At 45.3% G+C, this 6,581-nt stretch overlaps 1 pseudogene; it reads left to right on the plus strand.

The window, feature by feature from the left end:
- Window positions 1–892: 892 nt before the first annotated feature.
- Window positions 893–4,813, plus strand: LOC114220989 (dual specificity protein phosphatase 5 pseudogene; annotated as a pseudogene).
- The last annotated feature ends 1,768 nt before the right edge of the window (window positions 4,814–6,581 follow it).

Raw genomic sequence — 6,581 nt, forward strand, 5'->3', positions numbered from 1 at the left:
AACTGTACTCAGATTTTGAGTATAGTATGCTGTTCCTCACAACTATGGGTACTTTTATATTTCCTTGTTCCTCACAAAGTATAATTGTTTCATGTTTTCCATTGTCCAGCCCCCAAAAACCTTGACTGAAGAACCAGCAGTCTGTGCCGGGTTTGAATTCATCATTAGCACCCAGGGTAACCTCAGTCCACAGAATGTAAGAAGACAAGTGAGGCAATGTTTGTGGAGTCCAGCGGCTGAACCCGATCCACAACAGAAGAAATGCCCCAATTGTCCTTCCTAAGCAAAAACTGCCATGATTCCCCATAAACAAGCAGTTGTCCGTTGACTGTTATAAATAGACTTTAATATACAACCAGCTGTCTGAGAAAGAGTTTATAGCTGTTGACCAAAGACACAGTAGGGAAGAGAAATGGGAGGTTTCCACATAGCAGGAGAATGGCTTGTATACAGTGAGTGAGGGTGCACACAGATCCCCCATTTAAAATGTTAGCATGCCTGAATTCGAGCTAAAATTAGGGGATAGCACAATGGGCTTCATGTGGGAGTCTTTTCAATAGAGACTGTATTCTTCTCTGATGGGCACCCTTGAATTCGGGATTGTGAAATAAGTAGGAGTTACCATCAGACATCCTATAAAGTGCTGGTCAAAGGAGATATTTCAGAAGATATATAGCAAGATGAACCAGTTTGGCTGTGATAAGAACTAACTTCTGCCCCTATCTCTTCCCCATTTCCTGTACTGCTTTTCTTTATCTTTGCCAAAATGACTGTCCTTCTTTGCCTTCTTTCCCAATCTCCCCAGATAACAACTGTGAAAGTGTTCTGAACAGTTTATTTTAACCAGGCCCAATCCCTGGGGCAAGATGCAGTCTCAAAAATCTGATGGGCTATGACAGAGAACAAGGCCCAGAGCAGCCAGCACATGCCTCTGTACTGCGGCAGGATCCCACCCACGGCTGCTCTGAGTTCTGATCAGCCAGCCAGAGATAAGAGGATGTGGCTGAGGCTGAAGGCAGATGTGGTACTGTTGCAAAGCTCAGTAAAACTAAGCAAGGAAGGACAAATGTGCCTCAGAGAAATATGGAAATAGAAGGGTGGGGACAGCAGACAGACACAGGAAAGAATCTAGCAGAATCTAGAAGGAAAGACTTAACAGAATGTTTAACAGAATGTTTCTCCTTCCTGTAAAATAAGGAGGAATGAAGAAAGAAAAGGATATTTTAATACAAAATAGTACACTGTGTATATTTTTAAATGTACATTTTTCCAAATGAATTCCTAGTTTGATCTCCACCCTCTAAAAAATTTTAAAGGGATCATAAATTTTTAAAAATCACTTAGATAAAAAAATAAGACTATCATGACTGCTTTTGAACTATCACCCAACCTATGATCCCAGCTTACCCTGAAAGTGACATGGGTGAGAAAGTTTATGTTTAGTTTAAACTGTATATATTTTTTCCTTCTGGTTGAGGCACATGTAATTTAACACCAGGTCTTATTTAATAATTACAAGGTCTATTTTAAAGATTGAAAAACTTTAAACTGAGTAGGCAAGAGAATGCACCCTTAGAGATGTATACCCTGAAGATCTGAAATATTTGATATCTCATACTACAAACTTGTAAGTGATTACCCTTTCCTTGGAAACTGCCATTCCTGTTTCCTTTCATAAAACAGCACCTCCCTCAGAGTGTTGTAATAGAGCTAAGTGAGTGGGAGAGTGCCTTGCCCACGGCACCCAGTAGTGTAATATAGAACGAATTAATGGGCTTTAAAACTTGCCACTGCTTTTTTTTCCACGGTAACTTTGAGCTTTAGTATTCAGACACAAGTGCATGTCAGCTTACAGCTAGATGAATCTTCACGAACTGAACATACCCATGGGACCACCACCCAGATTAAAAACATTCCCAAAACCTAGAGAGCTCCCTTCATACTCCCCTATGGCCACTATTGCCCCACCTGTCAACTAACAGTAACCACTATTGTAACAATATCAGTTTTGTTTTTAAGATATATATTTTTAATTGTGGTAAATAGACAAAATAAAATTTACCATCCTAACCATTTTTAAGTGTATAGCTCTGTGGCATTACGTATGTTCACATTGATGTGTACCATTATCAGCTTCCACCTGCAGAACTCTTCATCATCCTAAGCTGAAACTCTATACTAATTAAACAGTCTCTACCCACTCTGCCCAGGCCTTGTCAACCACCATTATGTTTTCTATGTCTATGAATTTGACTATTCTAGGTACCTCATATAAGTGGAATAATATATTATTTATGTTAGTATTGCCTAAGAGATACATATCTAATATAAGAGACCACAACTCTGGCACTATGGTTAAAGAACTTATTAACGATAATTAAAAAGGTGCTATAGGGGCGCCTGGGTGGCTCAGATGGTTAAGCGTCTGCCTTCAGCTCAGGTCATGATCCCAGGGTCCTGGGATCGAGCCCTGCATCGGGCTCCCTGCTGGGCGGGAGCCTGCTTCTCCCTCTCCCTCTACTGTTGCCCCTGCTTGTGCTCTCTCGCTCTCTCTACCAAATAAATAAATAAAATCTTTAAAAAAAAAAAAGCTGCTATAATTAAGCTAAGCAGTCATTAGTCAGAAAGCTCCTTAAACGACAAGAAGAAACTTAACCCTTCTATGAGACCAAAGGCCCAACCCTCAACCAAGGGTCAGTGTCCAGCAACATCCTCCACACCGAGATTCCCAGGCTCTCAACTGACACTGACTAGTAGCTAACGCCTTAGTGTCCTGCATCCAAGCTAGCGCATGACAGAGTACTCCAAAGAGGCTGGGAATGCTAGATGGTGAGGAACTGATGTTCCAAGGCCCAGGTCAGCTTTGGGCCAGCCCCAGGCCTATGATACAAAGAAGGACAAGAACAGGGGAATAGGTTGTATCCCAATCAGACACCTATTCAACAATTCAAGTTTTACCCTCACCCCAAGGGCAAACACACACCCATTCCAGCTCCTCTTTTCCCACCTGAGTGACCTTGAAGGTGGTACTAAGCCTGGCCAATACACAATCCAGAGCAGAGCAATATTCAGACATTCAGGCAGAACAGGCCCGGCTCCCCCCCCCTCCGCCGAGGAGGATGACGGGATCAGCGCTAGAGGGGCCTCCACCATATCAAAGACAAGTGTCCAAGGAGACGTTACTCCCATAAATCCATCCATCTTTGAGAAACAGAAACCAAATTTCACCCTCCCTCCCAAGAGCTCTCACCACGATGAGGACTAATCCCAGTCCCTCACTGGAGTCCTGAGACTTGAGCGGCTGTGGCTCCAGTGGGACCTTCCAGAGTATCTCCAAAGCAGGCACACTTTTCTATCAGCGATGTGTCCAGGTGGTACACACATCTTGTGTTTGTCATCCTAGACCATCAAGGAGAAAAGTCCGACTTCAGGGACGACAGACTGACCCGGAGGAGCCAAGAGCAGGTAGGAGCGGCCCTTGAAGGAACAAAGGACGGGAGGGTGGACACTGTCATAGCCACAGCCCATACTTAGGGGCATCAGTAGACGAGGTGGTCATTTACATCTCAGACCCCCACCAGTCCCATGAAACGCTACCAGGAAGCTTCTGGACCATTCCTTCCCTGACAGAGACCAGAGCAGCAGCTACATACTAGTGGACCTGAGGGTAAAGCCACGTCATCTGGCAAAAAAAATCTCATTCACATGGGACGGCAGAATCCAGCTGAGAGAATCCAACGGCTCTACCCAGCAAAAATGCACGACCAAAAACCCAGAGCCCATTGCTCAACGCCCACCTCAATTGGGTGGCGCTGCGTCAGGCACCGCTGCGCAGTGGCGACGCTGCGTGCTGCCCGAGGAGGCGACATGCGCATGCGCAGCTGCTGCGGTAGAAAGTCTTGTGTAGGACCCGGGGCTGCGCGAAGAGAGCGACGTGGGCGTCCGGCGCTCCTCGCTTCTCGCCTGGGTTCCTGCGGGCAGCGGGTCTACTTCCTCAAAGGGAGGTAGGAGGCTTTCTATTCAGAATATCCTGAGTGTTGCGTGGATGGAAAACCCATTTCACAAGAAAAGGTTGAAACCAAGAAAGCCCTCATGAGCCAGTGTGCGAAACCAGTGCTCAACATCTGCTACAGGCCAGCTTGTGACCAGGGCAGCCCCGTTGAAGTCCTTCGGTTGCTCCACCTTGGAAGAGCCTACCATGCATCCAAGTGCGAGTTCTTGGCCAACCGGCACATCACAGTCCTCCTGAATGTCTCACAGCGGACCTTGGAATCCTGCATGACTCACCTGCAGTACAAATGGAACCCGTGTAAGACAGTCACATGGCTGACGTTAGCTCCCATTTTCAAGAAGCAGTAGGCTTCACTATGTCAGGGAAAGGCGAAGCAAGGTCCTGGTCCCCTGTGAGGCTGGGCTCTCCCATTCACACACCATCTGCATAGCTTACCTAATGAAGACCAAGCAGTTCTGCCTGAAGGATGCCGTCGGTTACATCAAGCAGAGGAGGAGCGTGGTCTTGCCCAACTTCGGCTTCGTGGGCCAGCAGCTCCTGCGGTATGAGTCTGAGATCCTGCCTTCCACACCCACCCCCCGGGCTCTCTCCTGCCAAGGAGAGGCAGCCAGCTCTTCATTCATGGCCCATTTGCAGACAGTGAGCCCTAATATGCAGGGTTCCTACTGCGCATTCCCTACCTCAGTGCTGGTTCCAGTGCCTATGCGTGCGACAGTCTCCAAGCTCAGCAGGAAGCCCACAGCCACAGCCACATCTGCAAAAACTGGGCTAGGGGAATTAGCCCAATCCCAACAACTGTGATTTTATTTTTTAGACTCAGACATTTCATACAATACTGAAAACCTCACTATTTCCCACTGTGAGTGATAGTAGTCACCAGGCCTGCAAACGAACTTCAGACCAACCTTAGGGATGGGTTTTTGGGACTGAAGGAAGGTCAAGCTGTTATGAGAGCACAGCATGTGCTGACTACTGTCCAGACTCGGTGCCTTCTCAGGACTGCACTTCTCTGTACACCGATTAGTTCACCTTTTCATTTCAAGCTTAAGGCAATAGATAACCTGTAGCAAAATGGAAAAAAAAGCAGTTGCTAGATCAAGAGAAAAAGCAGTTATGAAGCCAGTTCATTTCAAAGGAAACACAATTTCCACCTTTAACTTTGGCAATCTCAGAATCTGTCTCCATTGCTTCAGGGCATAAGGTTTTCATCATCCAGTCAGGAAAATAACCCCACAGGGTTTGTAGGGACGCAGTCTGTATGCTGATTTGAAACCTCAGATGTTTTTGAGACTCCTTCATGAGTGCAATGGAGGCAATTGGTTGAAGTAGTGAGATGTTGACCTTTCTGGGTGTCCTGTCCCCTGTGGGTTCTTCCCTGACTTTGGACTTTGCACTATTCTTATTCATACTTGAGCCTTTCTTATTGTACCTCTCCTCAAACCATCTCTTCTGTCATTTGAAAAACGTTCTTCAGACCTTATACCAAATCAGGCCTTTGAGGTGGTGGCAGCGGGTGGAAGAAGAACAAAAGTACCTACTGTCTGAGTCAGGTGGCGCTGAAACAGTCATATTCCCCAGCTAGTTGTCCTTGTATGTGCTTGTCTCATCTCGTACAACAAGTGTTTTCTTCCCTGCCCCTAGGAGTTGTCTTCAAGCTGTTGACTTCGGGGATTTACAGATTTTGCAATGTGGTACTACTGCTTTTTTGTCTGCAGGTTATTTCTTCAAGGGTAAAAGCAGTTATTCCCTAAAATCCATACAAATGTGAAGAAAAGCAGTATATTACTGATTGTTGTTGTTGTTGTTTATAGTACAAAATAATAATAAAAAGAAAGAAAAAACAGAGCCAGAATCACAAAAACAAACCAAGGGCTACCCCCTCCTACTGCCACCACTCCAATCAGGCTTACTCTCCAATGCAGCGCTGCCTTTATCACAGCCTTTAAATATCCTTCTGCACAGATGTGGGCCCTTGTCCAAACCCTACAGTGTAGGACTGATCATGAATCCTAGAAGAATTGAATTCAGGTAAGAGAATCTTATATTCCCAGGGCGACAGCAACACCTACTCCTGCTTATAGAGTAGAGGTGCAATAAGTAATAATACAGAGTGTTTCTTAAACTAAACCCAAAAGTGCAAGTATATAATAGTAAATAGATGCACTTATTTGGAAGGTGTGCACACACAGACTGTATCAGTCCAAATGCTGGCAACAAACACAGATGTGGATAGTTTATAAGTTATAAACAATCTAATCAACTTTGTATCCTCCAGAGCAGTGCTTCTTGGACTTCAGCAAACATCAGAATCACCAAGAATATTTGTTAAAACATAGATTGTTGGGATGCCTGGGTGGTTCAGTCAGTTACGTGCCTGCCTTCAGCTCAGGTCATGATCCCAGGGTCCTGGGTTCAAGTCCTGCGTCTGGCTCCTTGCTGAGCAGGAGCCTGCTTCTTCCTCTGCCTGCTACTCTCGCTACTTGTCTGTGTGTGCTCTCTTTCTCTCTGACAAATAAAATCTTTAAAAAAATTTTTTTTTCTTAAAGAACACAGATTGCTAAACTCCCTC

The sequence above is a fragment of the Eumetopias jubatus genome, unplaced genomic scaffold (assembly GCF_037043125.1).
Source record: "Eumetopias jubatus isolate StellerSeaLion01/CBP00866 unplaced genomic scaffold, mEumJub1_p1.0 scaffold_5, whole genome shotgun sequence".
NCBI classification, from domain to species: domain Eukaryota; kingdom Metazoa; phylum Chordata; class Mammalia; order Carnivora; family Otariidae; genus Eumetopias; species Eumetopias jubatus.